Genomic DNA, 23,856 nt, shown 5'->3' with positions numbered 1-23,856 from the left:
TTTCAGGCTTCCTTGGTTTTTTTTTAACAATCAGGTGGCATATAATTCTTATGAAATAAATGAGTTATGAAACAGCAGAAGCATCTACTAAGAACTGTAGGCAGACGGAAGAGTTACCTGAAAGTCGACTTCAGAGGAGATAGTTACCTCAGAGGAATAATACTTTAGGGGAGAGATCAGGTTCAGGGTGGGGGCGTTTGTGAGTAATGTGCTGTTGTTTCTCGGCCGGAAAACTGCCCACTTTCCTAGAAATGTTCCTCTCTATGCACAAAGGCAGAATCTGATTTTTATTTTTAGGTCAGGAGTGACCTCGATGACCCTTGTTTTTAGCTTAAGCCAACAGATAAATGCCAAATTGCTTGTAATACGAATGGAAGGGAAAAAAGTAATAAAAATGTGGATAGCAGATACCTTTATGATACATAGATTTGAAAGAGTCATTCCTTCCTGGATGGAAAAGGGGATTTCCCCTTCAAAGATGGTGCTCAGCTGTTTGGCATTAAAGAATATGAAGAAGACCTGCAGAAGGGACCTGGAAAAGAGTTAAGAGCCTCGGACATAAGATCTCCAGGTTGATGGACTATATGGAATTGATGGAAAGGACTGGCAGAATCTGAAACCGGGGAAAGGAGATGGTGGAAGAAGATTGGAAAATTTAAGGTTTATATATAGAAATACTGTAAATTAATGAGTGATAGAAAAATGGTGGAAAGAAATTTTATGGCCTTTGCAGAAATGTTATAAGGAGTTAAGCATATATAAGCATTTTAGTTTTAATGAAAAATAAGGTTAAAAAATATGTTAAGATATTTATAATATGATAGTAAATAGAGAAAGATGGAAAGGATTTGCTGAAAGAATTAATAGAAGTGGAATACAAAAAGGGAGGTGAGAGGAAGTCGAGGAAACAAGGGAATGAAAGATAGAGTATGGAAAAGGTGTGATGTATGTTTTTAAATGGTTTTTGTTTTGTTTTGTTTAGGGTTAGGGTGGGTTAGGGTTTTGTTTAGCTTAGTTTAATGTGTTTAGTTTAATGTGTTTAGGTTCTGTTTTGTATTGTTTATGTATTGTATTGTATTGTTTCTTTTTTTGTTATTTCTCTTTTGTCATTTTTCCTTTTCTTTTCCTTTTCTGTAATCTTTAAAAGTAATAAATATTATTTAAAAAAAAAAAGATGGTGCTCAGCTGCAACACAGACATACACGAGCCAACAATCACACTTTGTCTCTCTAAAACAGTTTTCCCAAATATTTTGAGTAACAGGGTAAAGGGACCCCTGACCATTAGGTCCAGTCGTGGCCGACTCTGGGGTTGCAGCGCTCATCTCTCTTTACTGGCCGAGGGAGCTTCCAGGTCCCTCAGCTTCCAGATCATGTGGCCAGCATGACTAAGCCGCTTCTGGCGAACCAGAGCAGCACACATAAACGCCATTTACCTTCCCGCCGGAGCGGTACCTATTTATCTACTTGCACTTTTGACGTGCTTTTGAACTGCTAGATGGGCAGGAGCAGGGACCGAGCAACGGGAGCTCACCCTGTCGCGGGGATTCGAACCACCAACCTTCTGATCGGCAAGTCCTAGGCTCTGTGGTTTAACCCACAGTGCCACCCGCGTCCCCAGTAACAGTAACAGTAGGCGGAGCCTATTGGACATTGGGTGGAGCCAAGAGCGAGAAACTGGTCAACGGAAGGTAGCTAGACACGAATTCTAGCACCTTCCACTCAGATATTCCTTCCTGCCCTGAAACTTCAGATCAAACACAGAGGGTTGCATCTAAGTTTTATTTAGACTGGGCCCACTGAAATCGATAGATCACGTGCATTAATTTCAACGGGTCTTCTTTGGGTAAGACTAACACTGGAGACAACTCCGAGACTTGGCAACCCTTGTGTGAGTTCACACATTACATGGACAAACCTGGGTTTCAGAACTCCAGTGGGTACACACCCAAAGCAGGTCTGGCCTACAAGTTTATGTCCATAGGGTGCCATCATCCTTTCAGGGCCTGTGGGTACATTTGCAAACCAGAGGAGTTGCTGCGGGCCGAAACTCCCCTATTTCCCCATCTGTGGCATCACTGAAATTGCCCCTGCACCGTGGTTGGGCTTTTAAAATGAGTCTTTTATTGGCTACAGGCGGCCTCTTTCAAGCAAAATTTCAGCAGGGATTGGGGGGCGGCGGAGAGAATGGAACCCTGTGGGCACGAAGGCAAACGTTTGTGGGCAGATGTGTGCCCACAAGTGCCACACTGGCAACCCACATTTCAGCCCCTTGCAAGGCTCTGTGTGTGTGCCCTTGGCAAACGTAGAATCATGGAATTGCAGAATTGGAGGTCTCCCCAAAGATCATCTAGTCCAACCCCGCTGCAGTGCAGGAATCTCAACTTACACAGGCCTGCAAACTCCCTGCATTTGGCTTAAGAAGCACCGTGCATCTCTCCCAAGATATCGAAGGGGAAGCCGACGATGGAAACAAAGGCTACCTCGTGTGTGTTTTTTAAAATAAACCAAATAATAACAGTAATATAATAATAGCACCGGTGAAAAGGTTTTGTTTGTGTTCCACTGTAGCTGGGTAGCTATGGAACTTCTTCGGGAGAGGGTGCCTCCTGGTGACAGCTCTCACCTATCCCGGTTGACGCCAAACTGCCAAGCCCGGCCTCCTTCACAGCAACCTGCGTCAGGAGCGAAACAAGAGATCCTCTTTTGGAACATGAGCAAGCCAGCTGTCAGGAGGAGAGTGGAATTGGTAACCCTATGCCAGTGTGCTTGCGGGGGTTTTGATTTTTTTCCGGGGAGGGGGAAGGAGGGCGGCCGGGAGGGAGGCAGAAAGGGAAGAGATTGGATGGACTTGTTTGAAGTCAGGCAGGCGAGCACGGGAGTAAAACACGACTCGTGCAGGATCTGTGCAAGGAGGAGCATTTGTGCACTGTTATCGAACTGATGCACCATCCGCCACAAATGTACGATTATTGCATCAATACTGCAAATAAAAAAACTGTCTGGAGGGGCTCATAATGATTTAATAATGTACCTCTCTGCTCAGTGCGGGGTGGAGTGAGAGAGAGATTTTAAGTAAGCACTACAGCATGGTTGCAAAAGTTAGATCCTTTCCTCTGCACCAAAGTCCCAATCAGAACAGGGACCTCTCTGCAGCTGAGTTTTAGGAAGGGTGAGGGGAGACGTTGTTTGCTCCCAAGACGGATAAACCTCCCTCTTCTGCCCAGCTATTAAAGGTAGCAGAGGTCCAGTCCTGATTATTATTAACTAAGCTGCTAGACACCATATACTTAGTAAGATTCCCAAATGCATCTACTCCTTTAAGGACAGATTCGAACACTCAATCCCTGACATGGTACTAAATAGATTCCCAGCTCACTTTTGGGGGTAACTAGCCCCTCGTAAAGCAGATTACAGCATACTTGTAAAAGCAGAATGAATAAACAAACCATAAATAAATAGTTAAGGTGACAGCAGCAGAGAAAACCTCTGTTGAAAAGCACGGGGCATTGAAACTAACCACATGCAAAAAGGGAGGCCAGACGTTCTTCCAAAGAAAATGTGGAGTCGCCGTAGAAGAGGCTCTGTCCTTGGTACTCACTCATCTCACAGCTTTCACCAGTAGGTAAAGGTAAAGGGACCCCTGACCATTAGGTCCAGTCGTGGCTGACTCTGGGGTTGCGGCGCTCATCTCGCTTTATTGGCCGAGGGAGCCGGCATACAGCTTCCGGGTCATGTGGCCAGCATGACTAAGCCGCTTCTGGCGAACCAGAGCAGCGCACGGAAACACTGTTTACCTCCCCGCTGGAGCGGTACCTATTTATCTACTTGCACTTTGACGTGCTTTTGAACTGCTAGGTTGGAAGCAGAGACCAAGCAATGGGAGCTCACCCCATTGTGAGGATTCGAACCGCCGACCTTCTGATCAGCAAGTCCTAGGCTCTGTAGTTTAACCCACAGTGCCACCCACGTCCCCACCAGTAGATTACATAGCCTCAAATGCTGATTATAAAGCTCGAGCAAGCTCATATGAACTGACGCAGATCCTGCAATCATCACCTGAGGTCCTTCTTCATTTGCCCCATTCATGACCAGTCCAGATGGCAGCAATACAAGATCAGGCCTTTTCTACTGTGGCTCCCCATTTGTGGAAGGTTCTCCCCAGAGAGGCTCGCTCGGTCCCTTTCATTACATATCTTTAGGCCCCAGGCGAAAACATTCCTCTTCTCCAAGGCCTTTGCTTACCGTATTTTTTGCTCCATAAGACGCACCTGACCATAAGACGCACCTAGTTTTTACAGGAGGAATGCAAGAAAAAAATATTCTTTAAAGGGAGCACTGAGCAGAGCCTGTATGCATCCCAGGCTCTGCTCAGAGCTCCCTTTCACGAGCCGCCTGGAGAGTGTGTGCGGCGCTTCCAGGCTTTTCCCCGAGGAGGGAGAAGGCCAGCCCGTCACTGACAGGCTGCCCTTCTCCCTCCTCGGGGAAAAGCCCCCAAGAGCCGCACACACGCTCTGCGCAGCTCTTTAAAGGGAGCATGGCTTTTGGGGGCTTTTCCGGGCGGTGGGGGAAGGGACAGAGCCACACGCAGTGATCCCTCTTGCTGTTCTGGCTTCTGGGATAGCTGCACAGCCTGCATTCGCTCTATAAGACGCACACACATTTCCCCTTATTTTTAAGGAGGGAAAAAGTGTGTCTTATAGAGCGAAAAATGTGGTCATTAAACAATCTATGGCAGGCTTCCTCAACCTCGGCCCTCCAGGTGTTTTTGGCCTACAACTCCCATGATCCCTAGCTACCAGGACCAGTGGTCAGGGATGCTGGGAATTGTAGTCTCAACACATCTGGGGGGGCGAGGTTGAAGAAGCCTGATCTATGGCCTTTTAAACTACGGAGGGAGCAGTGTTAGAAACTCAGGTATATAAGGTCATTGCCAAATGGCAGTGAACCCTGCACTCCTTGGGGAAAAAGGTGGGATATAAATACAATAAGCTCTTCTTGCTTACCTGTGTAGGAAAGCTGGTAACAGCCAGCCAGACGGAGATGTCGGATGCCAACCTGACATCACAGAGATCTCCATGTGCTCACAATTGGACCAGCACCAGTCAAAAAACGCGCCTGGCGCCTGGCTAATTTCAAACATTGGGAAGGGGTGTCGTTTTGCTTGTTACTATGTTATGTATTTTTGCATTTTTATATTGTAAACCACCCTGTGATGTAGAAATTTTAAAAATACATACGGTATATAAATCCTGCTGACCAAGTCAAGCGTTTCTGTTACCTGCTGGGAACAGAATGCAGTAAACGCAGAATTATTTTAATTTTTTAAAATTTTTAAATAAATTTTATTGGAAATTTTATTTACAACATAACATAAACCCCCCACCCCCCAATACATTTCTGTATTGGGGGTGGGGGGGTACAGTCAACGCAGAATTAAACCCCATCCTCCCACCCATAGGCTGATGTCACCATGGTTGGGGAATGGCCTGGCAGGCCGAACTGGACCCCATTTTTGACCCACCAGCTGCAAACTCCATACACTGTATTAAGGGAAATTGCATGCATGCATGTATATTATATATATGACAAGCTTGCATACGTAAATGTATATATCTGGATAAATTTGAGACAAACACTGGTGAATTTTCATCAGGACTTTTTTTTTTTTTAAATCACTTAATGTGGAGAACTGAACTGAGGGAAAACGAGAAACCAAATTTGACAGATTCACCAACCTCACAGGGTTGTTGTGGTGATGAAATGGGCACAATCAGACATGCCACCTTGAGTACTTTATGGGAAAGACGGAACACAAATGCAATAGTAACAACATAATGGAACAGAAACGCACACTGTCTTATTGCTTCCCAAGGACTGGTAGGAAAACTGGTCATCGTTACCTGATCAAAGAGAAATCGAAGTTTCAGTGTGGCTGGAGAAACTTGTTCATCTCTCTCTCACCCCCCTCCTAACTATCATTCCAATGTGAGTCAGTCTAGGAAACAATAGGGCACCCAGTGTTGCTTTACCTTCAAATGAGCAGAGAGTTTCGTCATCGCCAAAAAATGCCCCAATTACATTACGTTAAGTTAAACCATATACGTTGAGTGAGGCTTGTGGGGAAAGGGGTTGGGGGTTGGGGAGGAGGACCGTGGCTGAGTTAACCGCAAAATTCTTGCATTATGAGGCTGTGCCTCTTCAGCCCCTCTATAATGGGACCCAGATGGGCTGCAGAGGCAGAGATCTCCATATACAGAGAGGCGCGCTGAGGTTTGCTCTGCAGAAAGCCTAAGAAGTGGATAGCAACCTTCCCCCGCAAGGCTAGCTCCATCAAACCATTTCTGCTGATTGGGTTTTAGAACCGTGATCTCATAAGCCCCTAGAGAAAAGGGGCGGGGGAGACTTTTTTTTTCATCCAACTCAGCAAAAAAATTCCAGCTCATGCAAGACTCAGGTACATGAGCTGACCTGGCACTAAACCCGAGATCCAGCGGGCTTGCAAGGCCGTGGGCACAGCAGATTCACCAGCTAGAGGAAGAGAAACCAGGAAGGGGCTAGGTGGGAAGCAGCAATTGAGCCTTGGAGGTATGGAGAACCAGTAAAGAGGAGGGTTTTTGAGACAGACAGTAGTTGTGTGGAAAGGAATTGCACACTCATGGCATGCTCTCTCAGATACAAGAAAAAGACGCATCACAGGCAGATGCAGGGGTGTGGCCAAGAAGCAGGCCCAAGACACAAATTTACATATGCTAATGCATACAAATAGATGCTAATTTAAAATCCAATCACAGCAAATTAAGATGCACAAGCTCTCTGCTTTGCAGCACAGCCACAAACCCCATAAGCAAATAATTATCACTCTTTTGGTTATGTTTTTAAAAGTTGCAGAGGGGAGAGAAGGGGATGGAGATATGGGGCCCAGATCAAAAAAAACCCAGGGCTTGAGTCATTCTCCAACACCTGGCCAGAAGGATTCAGATTAGCCTCCTGACCACCAACATGCACTATTTTTCAGCCTGCAGGAAGAAGGAACGTGAGGAGGCAAGGCTTTCCACCCTGCTCTGCATGTGTCACAATCAGCGCCGTTTCCCTTCGGCTGCAGTTCGGCTTCCTCCAAAAGCAACATAATTAACATTGGGTATATGCAGCTTTGTATGCCATCGCTCAGTAGAGGGCAGGGTTGAGTGTAACAGAGTTGAATGCGCACTCTCTCTCCCCCTCTCCCTCCTGCATGAGACAACCATGAGAAACTAGCTGGCATCAGGTTAGAATCTGACGCCATCCTTGTACAGTGGTACCTCAGGTTACATACGCTTCAGGTTACACACTCCGCTAACCCAGAAATTGTGCTTCAGGTTAAGAACTTTGCTTCAGGATGAGAACAGAAATCGTGCTCCAGCGGCGCGGCAGCAGCAGGAGGCCCCATTAGCTAAAGTGGTGCTTCAGGTTAAGAACAGTTTCAGGTTAAGAACGGACCTCCGGAACGAATTAAGTACTTAACCCGAGGTACCACTGTAAATACAAAGAAACTCAGTATGTTCTTTTTTCTTTTTTAAAAAATAATGTTTATTGATTTTCTTTTCACATGTCAAATATCCAACATCCTTACTAAACATTCATTTTCCAATCCCCCCCCCGCTGACTTCCCTCAGCTTCCATTTCTGGTTTGTTACATCAAATGATACATTCTGCTGTTTGTATATAATACTATGTTATACTTCTTGCTCTCAGTAAATCAAACTGTACATGTTTATTTAAATCCTGCCAATGAGTCCATTTTTTGTTGTTGTTGTTTCTGCAAATATACTGTAAAGGGTTCCCATTCTTTTTCAAAATCATTGTTGTCCTTTTCACGCAGTTTGTCCGTTAACTTTGCTAACTTGTAAAGAACCTGTTCTTTACCAGTGGGACCTTGGTGCAATCCATTTACTCTTCTTAAGGCAATGGTAGTGAGACAAAATGGGCAGACCCAGCTTCCAAACTATTAAAACTCTCCTATAAACTAACTGATTTTCTTTATTTCTTTAGAAACCCAAGGATTCATTATGCTGTTACATAACTAACTTCAGTCCGTTTTAATGGAAGGGAAACATCAAAAACGATGCAGAAAGGTCATCGGCAATTTCAAGTGGGAAAATACTAGGAAAGGTAAAGATTAAGCAGCTCCTCTCCCCATTGCACAACTGCTTTCCAGGACAACCAGTGATGATTGAGAAGGACCAGAGCTCAGAGGTGGAGCATCAGCCTTGCATGCAGAACAACGTCCTAATGTTTCATCCCAGACATCTCCAGGCAGGGCAAGGTGAGGCCTCTGTCTGAAACTCTGTCAGTCAGAGCAGACGCTCTCAAGCCATATGGGCCAATGGTCTGCTCCCAGGCAGCTTCCTATGTTCCTACAAGCAAAAGAAATTTGCATCTGCATATCACACAGCAAGATCCCAGCGTACTGTCTTTCCGCATGCAGACAGTGTTCTAAATTAAAGGTAAAGGTAAAGGGACCCCTGACCATTAGGTCCAGTCGTGACCGACTCTGGGGTTGCAGTGCTCATCTCGCTTTATTGGCCGAGGGAGCCGGCGTACAGCTTCCGGGTCATGTGGCCAGCATGACTAAGCCGCTTCTGGCGAACCAGAGCAGCGCACAGAAACACCGTTTACCTTCCTGCCAGAGCGGTACCTATTTATCTACTTGCACTTTGACGTGCTTTCGAACTGCTAGGTTGGCAGGAGCTGGGACCGAGTAACGGGAGCTCACCCCATCTCGGGGATTCGAACCGCTGACCTTCTGATCTGCAAGCCCTAGGCTCTGTGGTTTAACCCACAGCACCACCCGCATCGTGGCACTCGTGACCAAGTGAAGATGCCTGGGCGCCAGGATGGGGCCTGGTATCTCTACCATTTGGGGATCATTGGATCTGGGCTGTTTTCACATACCGATACCCCGCGTCCTGTAGAATTCTGTTTTTATCTGCACAATTGGGAGTGAACGTCTGGAACTGAAATGCAGACTGCCCCTGGATCAGATGACTTTTCTTCTTTAAGTTCTCAAAAGTTCTTCACCTAGCTCAAGGTTGTCATCTGAACTAGCCAGAGGTTTAACTGAGAATCAATCACAATCCGTCCATCATTTGAAAAATAAGACTTTGCAGCCCCCTTGCCCAAAAATGGAAACTAGACATTCCGTTTTGGCAACTGCAACCTTGGGTTTAAGGAGCCATTTAATAATAATAATTTATTATTTGTACACCGCTCATCTGGCTGGGTTTCCTCAGCCACTCTGGGCGGCTTCCACAAAGACCAAAAATACACTAAGATGTCACACATTAAAAACTTCCCTGAACAAGGCAGCCTTAAGATGTCTTCTGAATGTCAGGTAGTTGTTTATCTCCTTGACATCTGACGGGAGGGCGTTCCACAGGGTGGGTGCCACTACCGAGAAGGCCCTCTGCCTGGTTCCCTGTAGCTTTGCTTCTTGCAATGAGGGAACAGCCAGAAGGCCCTCGGCGCTGGACCTCAGCATCTGGGCAGAACAATGGGGGTGGAAATGCTCCTAGCTTATGTATCAGACTGCATGGGGGGAGTTTGACAGGGGTGGGAACATTCAGATGTGCAGCTCTCCCCCTTGCAATCTGAAGAGGTACAGTTCCAGCAACACCATAGCTCTTGCTTCCCACTGGCTTTTTACATTATTATTTTTTGGCACCGACTGTCCACATTCTTGTGCTCTAGCAGGTCAGCTCTGAAATATGCGGTGCCCCGAGACCCCGTCTGCCAGTAGCAGCGTGGCTGGCCTTGCAGAATGAAAGCAGGCTGCACACTCAACTCTTCCTGCAAGGGAAGAGATTCTCAGAACGAGGAGAGACTGGAAGAGAGGCCAGCATGACTCAGCGCCTTGCCGACAAGCCTGGAGCTCAGCCAGAGCTCACTTCTATCTAGGGCAGGGGGCCTTTGCAAGCTCTGAAGGTAGCACAAGGAGGAAGGCTGGAGGCAGAAAGTGAAAATGCACCCCTTCGACACCTTCGCACCTCTTGCACAGCTCAGTGCACAATAGAATAGGAGCTCAACCATGGCAGATGGCCATGCAATCTCTGATTAAAAGCCTTCAGTGAAGGCTTTGTTTTTGCATGTTGTTCTCCACTAATACTTGCATTCTTGTGCATATATTTTTATGCAAATTTTACACTAATAAGTGCATTCTTGTGCACAGCACGTGGCTGGAACGCTGCATGCATAATTCAGAGACGTGCAAATCTCAAAGAACTGCTGTGTTTCAGGAAGGGCAAATAAGGCAAGGCTCACCTTTAAATGCAAACCGATTCCAAATTCTTTCTGCTTCCCAACTGATCACACCCCCCCTCAAAGATTTCTGCCTAAGACAATCTAGTTTTAAAAAATGGGATAGAGGGAAAGGAGGATTTTTTTAAAAGCATCATTTTAACTGAGATGGTAGTTTCCAAGATTACATGGAAATCTAGCTTTGCAGGTTTTCCCCCTCCACTATCCACAGTTATGACGAAGGAAATAAAAAGTCATTCAGTTCTATGGAAATTGAATTTCCCCACAGCAGACTAGCCCCAGGCACAAAAGCACCCCATCCCTTGCTAGTTCAAGATCTCAAAGGCTGTGAATCAACCCAGCAGGGCAGGACTTTCAAGGCAGAGGTCTGAGGCCCCACCCAGAAGAATGGACAGGAAAGCCCCCAAACAGACCAGGGCTGCCTTGCCCCATTTTGAAGTGAGTGAAGGAATATACTATCAGGAGCGGGGGGGGGGGGGGTGTGACACATTGCACCCATTCAATGCAACCTAAAAGTACCTAATGATTGCTTCTTCTTCTTTGGCGATCACTCATAGCCGAGTAAGATTGTCTTCCATAAACACAGTTTTAACAGTGAGTCCATAAGTGACTGGAGGCCAATTCTGGATCCACACATCCTTCCACAGTGGGGACATAGGTTTCCGGGCGGGAGTTGGTCACGGTGAGGGTTTGCCAAGCATGCCTTCCTCTTAGCACGTTTCTCCCTTGCGTCCCGAGTTCAAGTGTCTTAAAAGCCCCTAACAACAATAGTTTATTATTTATACCCCACCAATCTGGCTAGGTTTCCCCAGCCACTTTGGGCGGCTTCCAACAAAATATTAAAATACAGTGGTACCTCGGGTTTAGAACTTAATTCGTTCCGGAGGTCTGTTCTTAACCTGAAACTGTTCTTAACCTGAGCTACCACTTTAGCTAATAGGGCCTCCCGCTGCCGCCACGGAATTTCTGTTCTCATCCTGAAGCAAAGTTCTTAACCCGAGGTACTATTTCTGGGTTAGCAGAGTATGTAACCTGAAGCATCTGTAACCCGAGGTACCACTGTACAATAGTCTGTTAAACATTAAAAGCTTCCCTAAATGGGGCTGCCTTTGTTGACCACCAGCATTACGCTTTCAATTTTAAAGTTTGGAATAGAGTAGTTGCTTTGGAAGATGATAATCAGGAATCTGCACAACATGACTAGTCCAACAAAGTTGATGTTGAAGAATCAACCTACAAATTGCACCCAAGTCGTCGCTGCCACACTTTTGCCTTCCAGTAACATTCAGAAGAACAGCATGTCACCTACCTACATGTCTGCCTTTCTTCTAGCTACAGTTGCTGTGATGTCCAAATGTACACTTTTTTATTTTTAAAAAATACATTTTCCCCTGTTTTGTTTTATATATGTAAAAAAGTCAGAGCAGCGTACAAAACAAAGTTCTGTTTATTACATTTATAAACCATCTTTATCCTCCAAGGAGCTCAAGGTGGTTGTTTTCTTCCCCGTTTTATCCTTACAACTACCTTGTGAGGTAGGTTAGGCCGAGAGATTGTGACTGGCCATAGCTGTCAACTTACAGATTTGAAAATAAGGGACCAGCAGCCTCGAAAATAAGGCATCAGCAGCCAAAATAAGGGATTTTCAGAGAACAGGTATGTTCAGCTTTTGAGCCCCTCCGAGCCAAAGGCAGAAAGCCCAGCTAGCAGGCAAATAAAGCCTCAAGTGGTGGTTCCCACAGCACAGCAACCCGGCAAAGGGGATGCAGCAAGGAAAACTACCATCACCTCTCTGCTGGGAAGCGCTGAGCAAAGGTGAGTCCCCAGGCAACGGGGCCGATTTGATCGGCACAAGGCATGCAAGCTCCACCCCCCAGTCGTTCTTAGACTCCTTATTGGGTGAGCAACGCAGCCAAGCAACACAGTTGGAGCCTCCCTCCCTGGCCAGCAGGGAGGGAGGGAGAGGAGCTCCTTCCTTTGAAACCCGGGAAATTTAAGGGACATCATCAATAAGGGACAGCAGCGGGACACGGCACTGGGATAAGGGACTTTCCCACCAAGTAAGGGACGGCTGACAGCTATGTGACTGGCCCAAGGCCACCCAGTGAATTCCATGGCCAAGTAGGGATTTGAACCCGGCTCTCCCAGGCCCTAGTCCAACTGTTTAACCACTACACCACCCTGGCTCTCCTCATAGACTCAGATCAACTTTAATATATAAAGCTCTTAACTGCTTAGGACCAGTTTATTGTGGAATTGCCTTTTCCCCTATACGCCCACTTGACAGCTTCAGTAAACAGAAGTCGCCCTGTTACACATACGGTCCACATTTGTGAGAAACTGATCTTTAACTGTGGTAGCAGCTACACTTTGGAACTCCCTGCCGATTGAAATCAGGCACCTTTGCTGTATTCTTTTCAGCACCTGCTTAAAACTATTTTGTTTAGGCAAGCCTAATGCAGACATTAAGGGACGCGGGTGGCGCTGTGGGTAAAACCTCAGCGCCTAGGACTTGCCGATCGCATGGTCGGCGGTTCGAATCCCCGCAGCGGGGTGAGCTCCCGTCGTTCGGTCCCAGCTCCTGCCCACCTAGCAATTCGAAAGCACCCTTAAGTGCAAGTAGATAAATAGGTACCGCTTTATAGCGGGAAGGTAAACGGCGTTCCGTGTGCTGCTCTGGTGCCGGTTCGCCAGAGCAGCTTCGTCATGCTGGCCACGTGACCCGGAAGTGTCTGCAGACAGCGCTGGCTCCCGGCCTCTAGAGTGAGATGAGCGCACAACCCTAGAGTCTGTCAAGACTGGCCCGTACAGGCAGGGGTACCTTTACCTTTTTAATGCAGACATACAGATGTTGATGTGTTCTTTTTAGATTACTGCCGATTTTAATTACTTTAAGCAACTGCAAACATTTAAACTGTTCTTGATAATCTGAATATATCTTGTAAACTGTCAGGAAGTTTTACTGCAATCATAAATAATGAAATATTAGAGGTCCTATCCCCCTCTCTTGCCAGATTAAGTATAGCAGGTAGGCAGAGAGGAAGGGTGGTGCTGAGGCTCTCAAGTCTGCAGTCTCCCCAAGGAAGTCTGTCTTGCCTGTCATCATAAGACATTCTCCCCAGCTAATTAAAACCTGACTTTCAGAATGCCTTTGGGTAGGTTGGTATTGATCTGCTGCAGCGATTTTGCTGCATCATCAAGAACATGGGTAGGCAAACTAAGGCCCAGGGGCCGGATCCAGCTCAATTGCCTTCTAAATCCCGCGGACGGGAAACACAAGAATCAGTGTGTTTTTACATGAGTAGAATGTGTGCTTTTATTTAAAATGCATCTCTGGGTTATTTGTGGGGCATAGGAATTCGTTCATCATTATTTTTTCAAAATATAGGCCGGCCCCACAAGGTCTGAAGGACAGTGGACCGGCCCCCTGCTGAAAAAGTTTGCTGACCCCTGATCAAGAACATAGGATGTTGCTTTCTATACCACAGGGGTGTAGAACCCTGCAGCCCCCCAGATTTTGCTGACACACAGTTCCCACTATCCCTGACCACTGGTCTTGCTGGTCAAAGCTGATACAGAGCTGGAGGGCCACAAGGTTCCTGACCTCACTTAAGCCAAATCAGATTGCTGGTTTATCTTCCTCAGTAGCATTCAAGATTTCTCCAGGGGTCTCAGGCAACTGCCTTTCCCAACCCTTATCTAGGGACATGTTTTGCATCCAAAGCCTGTACTCTCAACTCACTACCATTAAGCAGCATGCCCAATGTGCAGGCCTGCTAGATCTGCAGCTCACACCCACCAGGAGTGATGCCTTAACGGCTTCCACGGGTGGACAAAAATAAAAGATCTTTTAAAAATAAAAAAATGGATCCCCCCCTTTAAATTGGATTCCCCCCCCCTTTAAATTGGATGTTTAAAATAAAATGCTTTCAGAGGAAATATCTTTCTAAAGATAGTTTTCTATTTAAGTTACATTATAGTCCAAAGCCCCTTCATGGATCACTGCCTTGTCGTGGCGAAGGGGCTTGAATAACTCAGAGAAGCTATGAACTATGCCGAGCAGGGCACCCAAGATGAACAGGTCATAGTGGAGAGTTTTGACCAAACGTGATCCACCTGGAGGAGGAACCGGCAAGCCACTCCAGTATCCCTGCCAAGAAAACTCCATGGACAAAGACAACAGGCATATAAAAGTTATGACGCTGGAAGATGAGCCCCTCAGGTCGGAAGGCGTCCAACATGCTACTGGGGAAGAGCGGAGGACAAGTACAAGTAGATCCAGAGCTGATGAAGCGGCTGGGCCAAAGCCGAAAGGACGCTCAGTTGCGGATATGCATGGAAGCGAAAGGAAAGTCCAATGCTGTAAAGAAAAATATTGCATAGGAACCTGGAATGTAAGAATCATGAATCTGGGTAAGTTGGATGTGGTCAAAAATGAGATGGCAAGAATAAATATTGACATCCTGGGAATCAGTGAACTGAAATGGACGGGAATGGGCGAATTCAGTTTGGATGACTATCATATCTACTACTGTGGGCAAGAAACCCGTAAAAAAAATGGAGTGGCCCTCATAGTCAACAAAAGAGTGGCGAAAGCTGTACTGGGATGCAATCTCAAAAATGATAGAATGATCTCGATACGAATCCAAGGCAGACCTTTTAACATCACAGTAATCCAAGTTTATGCACCAACTACTGGTGCTGAAGAAACTGAAATTGACCAATTCTATGAAGACTTACAACACCTTATAGAAGTGACACCAAAGAAGGATGTTCTTCTCATTATAGGGGATTGGAATGCTAAAGTAGGGAATAAAGAGATAAAAGGAACAACTGGCAAGTTTGGCCTTGGAGATCAAAACGAAGCAGGGCAAAGGCTAATAGAGTTCTGTCAAGAGAACAAGCTGGTCATCACAAACACGCTTTTCCAACAACACAAGAGACGACTCTACACATGGACATCACCAGATGGGCAACATCGAAATCAGATTGATTATATTTTCTGCAGCCAAAGATGGAGAAGCTCTATACAGTCAGCAAAAACAAGACCTGGAGCTGACTGTGGCTCAGATCATCAGCTTCTTATAGCAAAATTCAAGCTTAAACTGAAGAAAGTAGGAAAAACCACTGGGCCGGTAAGATACAATCTAAACCAAATCCTTTATGAATACACAGTGGAAGTGAGGAACAGGTTTAAGGATTTAGATTTGCTGGACAGAGTGCCTGAAGAACTATGGGTGGAGGCTCGCAACATTATACAGGAGGCAGCAACTAAAACCATCCCAATGAAAAAGAAATGCAAGAAAGCAAAGTGCCTGTCCAACGAGGCCTTACAAATAGCGGGGGAGAGAAGGCAAGCAAAATGCGAGGGAGATAGTGAAAGATACAGGAAATTGAATGCAGATTTCCAAAGAATAGCAAGGAGAGACAAGAAGGCCTTCTTAAACGAGCAATGCAAAGAAATAGAGGAAAACAACAGAATGGGAAGAACCAGAGATCTGTTCAAGAAAATCGGAAATATGAAAGGAACATTTCGTACAAAGATTACCATAATAAAGGACAAAAGTGGTAAGGACCTAACAGAAGCAGAAGACATCAAGAAGAGGTGGCAAGAATACACAGAGGAATTATACCAGAAAGATATGGATGTCTCGTACACCCCAGGCAGTGTGATTGCTGACCTTGAGCCAGACATCCTGGAGAGTGAAGTCAAATGGGCCTTAGAAAGCACTGCAAATAACAAGGCCAGTGGAAGTGATGGTATTCCAGCTGAACTATTTAAAATTTTAAAAGATGATGCTGTTAAGGTGCTACACTCAATATGCCAGCAAGTTTGGAAAACTCAGCAGTGGCCAGAGGATTGGAGAAGATCAGTCTACATCCCAATCCCAAAGAAGGGCAGTGTCAAAGAATGCTCCAACTACCGCACAATTGCACTCATTTCACACGCTAGCAAGGTTATGCTTAAAATTCTACAAGGAAGGCTCAAGCAGTATGTGGACCGAGAACTCTCAGAAGTGCAAGCTGGATTTAGAAGAGGCAGAGAAATTGCAAACATGCACTGGATTATGGAGAAAGCTAGAGAGTTCCAGAAAGACATCTACTTCTGCTTCATTGACTATGCAAAAGCCTTTGACTGTGTCGACCACAGCAAACTATGGCAAGTTCTTAAAGAAATGGGAGTGCCTGATCACCTCATCTGTCTCCTGAGAAATCTCTATGTGGGACAAGAAGCTACAGTTAGAACTGGATATGGAACAACTGATTGGTTCAAAATTGGGAAAGGAGTACGACAAGGCTGTATAATGTCTCCCTGCTTATTTAACTTATATGCAGAATTCATCATGCGAAAGGCTGGGCTGGATGAATCCGAAGCCGGAATTAAGATTGCCGGAAGAAATATCAACAACCTCAGATATGCAGATGACACAACCTTGATGACAGAAAGTGAGGAGGAATTAAAAAACCTTTTATTGAGGGTGAAAGAGTAGAGCGCAAAATATGGTCTGAAGCTCAACATCAAAAAAACGAAGATCATGGCCACTGGTCCCATCACCTCCTGGCAAATAGAAGGGGAAGAAATGGAGGCAGTAAGAGATTTTACTTTCTTGGGCTCCATGATCACTGCAGATGGTGACAGCAGTCACGAAATTAAGAGACGCCTGCTTCTTGGGAGAAAAGCAATGACAAACCTAGACAGCATCTTAAAAAGTAGAGACATCACCTTGCCAACAAAGGTCTGTATAGTTAAAGCTATGGTTTTCCCAGTAGTGATGTATGGAAGTGAGAGCTGGACCATAAAGAAGGCTGATCACCGAAGAATTGATGCTTTTGAATTATGGTGCAGTCCCATGGACTGCAAGAAGATCAAACGTATCCATTCTTAAGGAAATTAGCCCTGAGTGCTCACTGGAAGGACAGATCGTGAAGCTGAGGCTCCAATACTTTGGCCACCTCATGAGAAGAGAAGTCTCCCTGGAAAAGACCCTGATGTTGGGAAAGATGGAGGGCACAAGGAGAAGGGGACGACAGAGGACGAGATGGTTGGACAGTGTTCTTGAAGCTACCAACATGAGTTTGACTAAACTGCGGGAGGCAGTGGAAGACAGGAGTGCCTGGCGTGCTCTGGCCCATGGGGTCATGAAGAGTCGGACACGACTAAACGACTAAACAACAACAATAGTCCAAAGGCTATTCATCAGGAAATAAGGATTTGGTTTAAGTTTTTCATGTGTGCTAAAACTCAGTCTAAGGCATTTTTGTTTAAAGAAATTGTTTAACCGCCTCAGTTAACAAACAGGGATACATGTGCTATAATGTTATTGTTTTAGTTAAATAAATTGTTTAAATCCTTATTAAGGAAATGATTATTTTTCTCCTTCCAATGAAGTACAGCAGAAAAGTTGTCCAAATATAAACAGTTAACTTATTAACCCTCACAATAATTTCATAATTATCTGTCTGTGTATTTCTAACAGTATAACCAAATCAGTTGTTTTTTATATAACTGTAAAAACTAGTCTGAAAAATTTATTATTCCAAAAATGAAACCTTCCTCTGGTTGTAAATATTAAGATTACACCAGCAAGAATGAGTCTTTCTGTAAAAATTTAAAAAAAAAAATTCTAATCAAGTCTTAGTAAAGATAAAGGGACCCCTGACCATTAGGTCCAGTCGTGGATGACTCTGGGGTTGCAGAGCTCGTCTCGCTTTATTGGCCGAGGGAGCCGGCGTACAGCTTCCGGTTCATGTGGCTAGAATGACTAAGCCGCTTCTGGCGAACCAGAGCAGTGAATGGAAACGCCGTTTACCTTCCCGCCGGAGCGGTACCTATTTATCTACTTGCACTTTGACATGCTTTCAAACTGCTAGGTTGGCAGGAGCAGGGACCGAGCAATGGGAGCTCACCCCATCGTGGGGATTCGAACCGCCGACCTTCTGATTGGCAAGCCCTAGGCTCTGTGGTTTAGACCACAGCGCCACCCACGTCCCTAAGTTTTACTGACTAGTGATTTAAATTGATTTGATTAAAATCAAATCCACCCTGGTCAGGAGGATTTGGGCATCACATGGCAGGACAGAGTCTCAAACATAGATGTGCTCTTGCAAGCCCACATTCCCAGCATGTTCGCAGTCCTGTCTCCGCGACATCTGCGTTGGCATGGTCATGCCAACAGAATGGAAGATGGCAGGATCGCCAAGGATGTGTTCTATGGGGAGCTGGTTTCAGGCACCGGGGCCCATTGCCAGACCCACTCTATGTGTTACAAAGATGTCTGCAAACATGACACAAAGGCTGGCAAAACCAACCCGGCCATGTGGGAATCCCTCGCGGATGACTGCAGTGCCTGGAGACAGGCAGTCAAGTCATGTATCCACAGCAGTGACGAAAGGAGGAATGAAGGCTGGGAGGAGCTCAGAGAGAAGAAACGCCATGGTGCATCTGCAGCAACAAAACTGGGCGCCTTCATCTCCCCCAGCTGCAACAAAACATGTCTCTCCTGTATCGGTCTCTACGGCCACAGCAGGCGCCGCGACTCTCCAACAGATTGACTTTACTCCCAAAAGGTGCAAACCTCCATTGCCTCCAGAGACAGACGGATGTCCAGAGACAGAGCAGAGGTTATATTTTCTGAGAATCCTCTGGAAAAACAATCTCTCAAAGGACCTGTTGATGGCATTTTACCATTGCATTGTGGAGAGTGTATTAATTTATGGTCTGTGTGTGTGGTTTGGGAGCTGCACAGCCAGGGAAAAAACAATGCTGTCCAGGGTTGTAAAGACTGCAGAGAGAATAACTGGGCACACTCTTCCCACCTTGGATCAAATCTATGCTGTCAGGTGCCATAAGAAAGCGGCAGGATAGTACGCACCCCGGAAATGATCTCTTTCAGCTTCTGCCTTCTGGAAGAAGGTACAGGGTTATAAAGGCCAGGACTAGACGCCTGAGAAACAGTTTCTACGCAAATACAATCCTGGTTCTAAACGCAGCATAAGGGGTCTCTATAGTATAGTGTATTTTAAAATGGGGTTTTAGAGTTTTTAGGGGTTTTTGAATGTTTTATGTAGTTTTTCAGTTTCATTGTTCTGCATGGGACAATGACAATAAAGATATCGTATCGGATGCCAGGCAAAGATTGTGCTCTATGCCCGAGCCACCTGTTCATTCCCCTAAGATTTTTATTTATGGCTGCTGGGTTTGAACATGCTTTGCAGTTAAATGATTTGGGCTCTTGAATGGAAGAAAAGTAGAATTATTTTTTTTAAAATACATTAATAAGTAAAATATAATAATACAAAGGACCCAAAAAAACCCACCTTTAAAAAACCCCACTTTGTCATGAAGCTTCATTTATTTCTGTTCTTGTTTAGTATATTTCTACACCACCTTTCATCCGAGGATCACAGGGCTGTTTACAACATAAAAACACAAAGATAATGCACATAGCATAGTAACAAACACTAACAAGGATCATCGGGTGACCTTGAGCTGTCACTCTCAGCCTGACTGACCTCGCAGGGCCCTTGTGAATAATAAAGTTATGGTGGAGGAAAGGACCGATCACACTGTCCTGAGCAGGTGGCATTTTAAAAAAATGGAATAATTGGAATGACCAGTACAGTGGTACCTCAGGTTAAGTACTTAATTCGTTCCGGAGGTCCGTTCTTAACCTGAAACTGTTCTTAACCTGAAGCACCACTTTAGCTAATGGGGCCTCCTGCTGCCGCCGCGCCGCCGGAGCACGATTTCTGTTCTCATCCTGAAGCAAAGTTCTTAACTGGCGGTTCCCTCATTGCGAGAAGCAAAGCTACAGGGAACCAGGCAGAGGGCCTTCTCGGTAGTGGCGCCTGCCCTGTGGAACGCCCTCCCATCAGATGTCAAAGCGATAAATAACTACCTGACATTCAGAAGACATCTTAAGGCAGCCCTGTTCAGGGAAGTTTTTAATCTGTGATATTTTAGTGTATTTTTGGTTTCTATGGAAGCCGCCCAGAGTGGCTGGGGAAACCCAGCCAGATGGGCGGGGTACAAATAATAAATTATTATTATTATTATTATTAACCTGAGGTAAGATTTCTGGGTTAGCAGAATCTGTAACCTGAAGCGTATGTGACCTGAGGTACCACTGTTACAGAATACAACAGCAGAAACAGCAGCCAACAAGTCAACTCAAAGGCTATTTGGAAAAGGTATTGATCAGTCTTTGAAAGGGGAGCATTTATACCAACATCCTTAAGGAATAGTACTGTTTCCTAGGCTTAACAGCATGTTTCCATAAACCATTATTTTAAACCCACAGGTGTTTTGTGTGGTTTTAAAGCATATTTTGAGCCTGAACCACAATAGAGGATTGAATTCAGGAAATCTTGAACTGCACCAACATTCCTTTGCTTGTGTAAGAGAAACGCAGAATAAATAAAGCGGGGGCATCATACAATTCTCCAGGGAGGAACTCAAGAACAGCGCTAACAAGAAGGGTGGCAGTAGTTAGCATCTGAAGATGAAAGAGAGAGAAACATTCCTCAGCTTCTTCCCGTGCAATTGTTACCAGCACAATTCAAGGAAAGGACGTTAACAAGGAAAACCCAACTTCTAACTAAAGCCTTGTCCATCCCAACCTAAAAAGGCTCAGCGAAATGTTGATTTTCTGGCAGATAAGGCGTTTATAGCAGACCTAGGTTCAAACACACCTGGAAAGTCTGTGGTTCCAGACATTACGGAATGGTTTGGAGACACAGGGAGGAGAGGAAGCACATGTCCCTTCACGCTTCCTGTTCCCTTCATTTCTTGGTACGGTATATCTGAAATGGACATTATGCATCTCTCCATGTGTTAGGAACAGGTTTGCACACAAGGAATGGGGAAGCTGCAGCCCTCCAGATGTTGCTACACTGCGGTTCCCGTTCAGCGTCACTAATGATCCAGGATGATGGGAGATGTAGTCCACAGGCACCCAACGGAACCACGAGACAGGCTCTTGCTGTGTGTTGTCCCCACACATTACATCGTGTCCGAAACCACTTGTACATTTTTATTTTTAAATCAGGGTCTGTATGGTGCAGTATTGGGACGCGGGTGGCGCTGTGGGTTAAACCACAGAGCCTAGGACTTGCCGATCAGAAGGTCGGCGGTTCGAATCCCCGCGACAGGATGAGCTCCCGCTGCTCGGTCCCTGCTCCTGCCAACCTAGCAGTTTGAAAGTACATCAAAGTGCAAGTAGATAAATAGGTACCACTCTGGTGGGAAGCTAAACGGCGTTTCCATGCACTGCTCTGGTTTGCCAGAAGTGGCTTAGTCATGCTGGCCACATGACCCAGAAGCTGTACGCCGGCTCCCTTGGCCAATAAAGCGAGATGAGCGCCGCAACCCCAGAGTCGGCCACGATTGGACCTAATGGTCAGGGTTCCCTTTACCTTTTTATGGTGCAGTGGTTAGAGTGTTGTAGGACCTGAGATACCAGGGTCCAAACCCACACCCAGCTTTGAAAGCTCACTGGGTGACCTTGGGCCCATCAAAGTCCCTTAGCCTATACTCTACCTCGCAAGGCTGTTAAGAGGATGAAATGAAGAGGGGAGAACCATGCACAATCCAGTGAGTCCTTGGAGAAAAGGCGGGATATAAATGTAAATAAACGAATACTGCACTCTTAAAATTTCAACGCCCGTGACTGCTTGTGTTGAGGTTTGTGGTATGTCACACTGACCGACATGCCCCGTTGTAGCCTTAGCCCTGCCCACAAAAATTTCCCCAGAGTCTAGTTTTTGGGCCTGACCCTTCATAAGGAGAGAGGTTAGGCTGGCCTCAACCAGAGCCAGGGCTTTTTCGGCTGTAGCTCCGATCTGGTGGAGCGCTCTGTCACAAGAGACTAGGGCCCTGTGGGACTTGACACCTTTCCACAGGGCCTGCAAGACGGAGCTGTTCCACCAGGCCTTTGGCCAGGGCACAGCCTGACCCCCTCCTTTGGCGATCCTCACACAACTTCTAGCCCAATGGTTGCCATTAACTTGATTGGAATTAATTTTATAATGAAATGATTTTAGAATGTTTTATCGTTTTTCTGTTGTTAGCCACTCTGAGCCCGGCTTCGGCTGGGGAGGGTGGGATATAAATAAAATTTTATTTTTGTTATTATTATTATTATTATTGTTATTATTATTAAACAAAAGCACCAATAATCTGAAGCAGTGAAAGAAAATTCAAGAGAATCACACCCGTGAGAAAGTTGCAAGTGCAGTAACTTCCAGCCAAATGCTTGCAGATTTTACAGGCTGCAACACAGTTTCAGCCTCGAAAAAGGAAATGAAACAAAAATAACAGTTCCCCGCCCCCCCCCCTTTGTCAATGCTGCCAGGAAGATAAGAGAGCGAGCCGCAGTTATGATCCCATTCACAACTGAGCCACCCACACGAAAAGCTCCTTCCACAGCAGCCGGCCTGACTTTATATACTGTTGCTTTATTTGGCTTCTGCGAAACACCAGCCAATAAGGGCGTCAACAGGAAGTGTTGCTAGCTGACAGAGTTTGAATTAAATGGGCAACGCCGGGTGGAAAGCGAAAAAATTTCACCTAAAGAAAAAGGAGAAGGGATACTTATTTTAAAAAAAGAAAAACAGCGACTCGAGTCAATGCTTTCGACACTGTTTTAAAAATAAACCCAAAGCCACTATGTGGAGCTCTTGTACAAATGCACTCTAGAAATGCAAGGCTGTAACTAGTCAGCAAGGCAGCCTGGTCTACACGAGAGAGAACTCTGCTTGTGCGTCATGTCCAGAAGCTTTCCAGGAATCGCAGAGCATTGGGGACATTCATGGGGGATTGAGACAATCATTGGCTGCTTGGCTAGTCATCTTGGCTGCTTTGTACGCCCGGGATGAGAGGCAAAAATGCCTCCAGATTCTGGGGGATGACAGCAGGAGACAGTCATTGTACTAGTGACCTGTTTGTGAGTTTCCCACTAGGGTAAACAAGGATGATGGAATGGGTCAGAGGCAGAGAATCCGTAGCCCTCCAAATGATGTTCGAGTAATACTAACCCATTCTATTTGTTTCTTTGCAAGCCAGAACAAAGGGGGAAAGGCATTCAGAGCCGAGTCACGAAGTTGGCCAATGCAAACAGAGAACAAGGCAAGACAACGTTAATTTCCCTTGCGCAGCAGCAAAAAGAAAGCAAACTCCACTTGATGTAGCAAACTTTGCCGAGCACAACTTCCATCATCCCAGAGTCCTCTCCTGACCCATTATTAGCTCAAGAGATCTAGGTCTACATCTAAGAACCTCACGATCTAAGACAGTGGTTCTCAAAGGGCGTGGCAGGAGACAAGGGCAAGTGTGTGGGGAAGACCCAAGGATGATAAAAGAAACACTCAAACATTCCTGTGCCGTATATCATGCAGTGGTTGGACTTGACTGACAGAGGCGCACTCCATTGTGTCTCGAGACAGATGGATGCCAACGAAGTACAGTACAGTATAATATCAAAATGATTACTGTATTATAATTATTTGACTATTATGCTGTCTATTATGCTTTGTATTTTGCTTTTATTATTAAATGATAGAC

At 45.6% G+C, this 23,856-nt stretch overlaps 1 protein-coding gene across 2 annotated transcripts in view; it reads right to left on the bottom strand.

Moving 5' to 3' along the window:
• The window catches only part of MAP2K3 (mitogen-activated protein kinase kinase 3), a 69,586-nt gene that overhangs the window by 32,755 nt on the left and 12,975 nt on the right, over nucleotides 1–23,856 (bottom strand). The window contains exon 1 of one of the 2 annotated variants that reach the window (XM_083585847.1): nucleotides 118–141. The exons of the other annotated variant lie outside the window; for it this stretch is intronic. The gene's annotated coding sequence lies outside the window, so the exon portion shown is untranslated. Of the gene's footprint in view, nucleotides 1–117; nucleotides 142–23,856 lie in introns of those variants that run through there. 2 annotated transcript variants of the gene reach the window in all.

Source organism: Podarcis filfolensis (genome assembly GCF_964270895.1).
Source record: "Podarcis filfolensis genome assembly, chromosome: 14".
In the NCBI taxonomy this organism is placed as follows: Eukaryota; Metazoa; Chordata; class Lepidosauria; order Squamata; family Lacertidae; genus Podarcis; species Podarcis filfolensis.
This window is presented reverse-complemented; position numbering and strand designations above follow the sequence as displayed.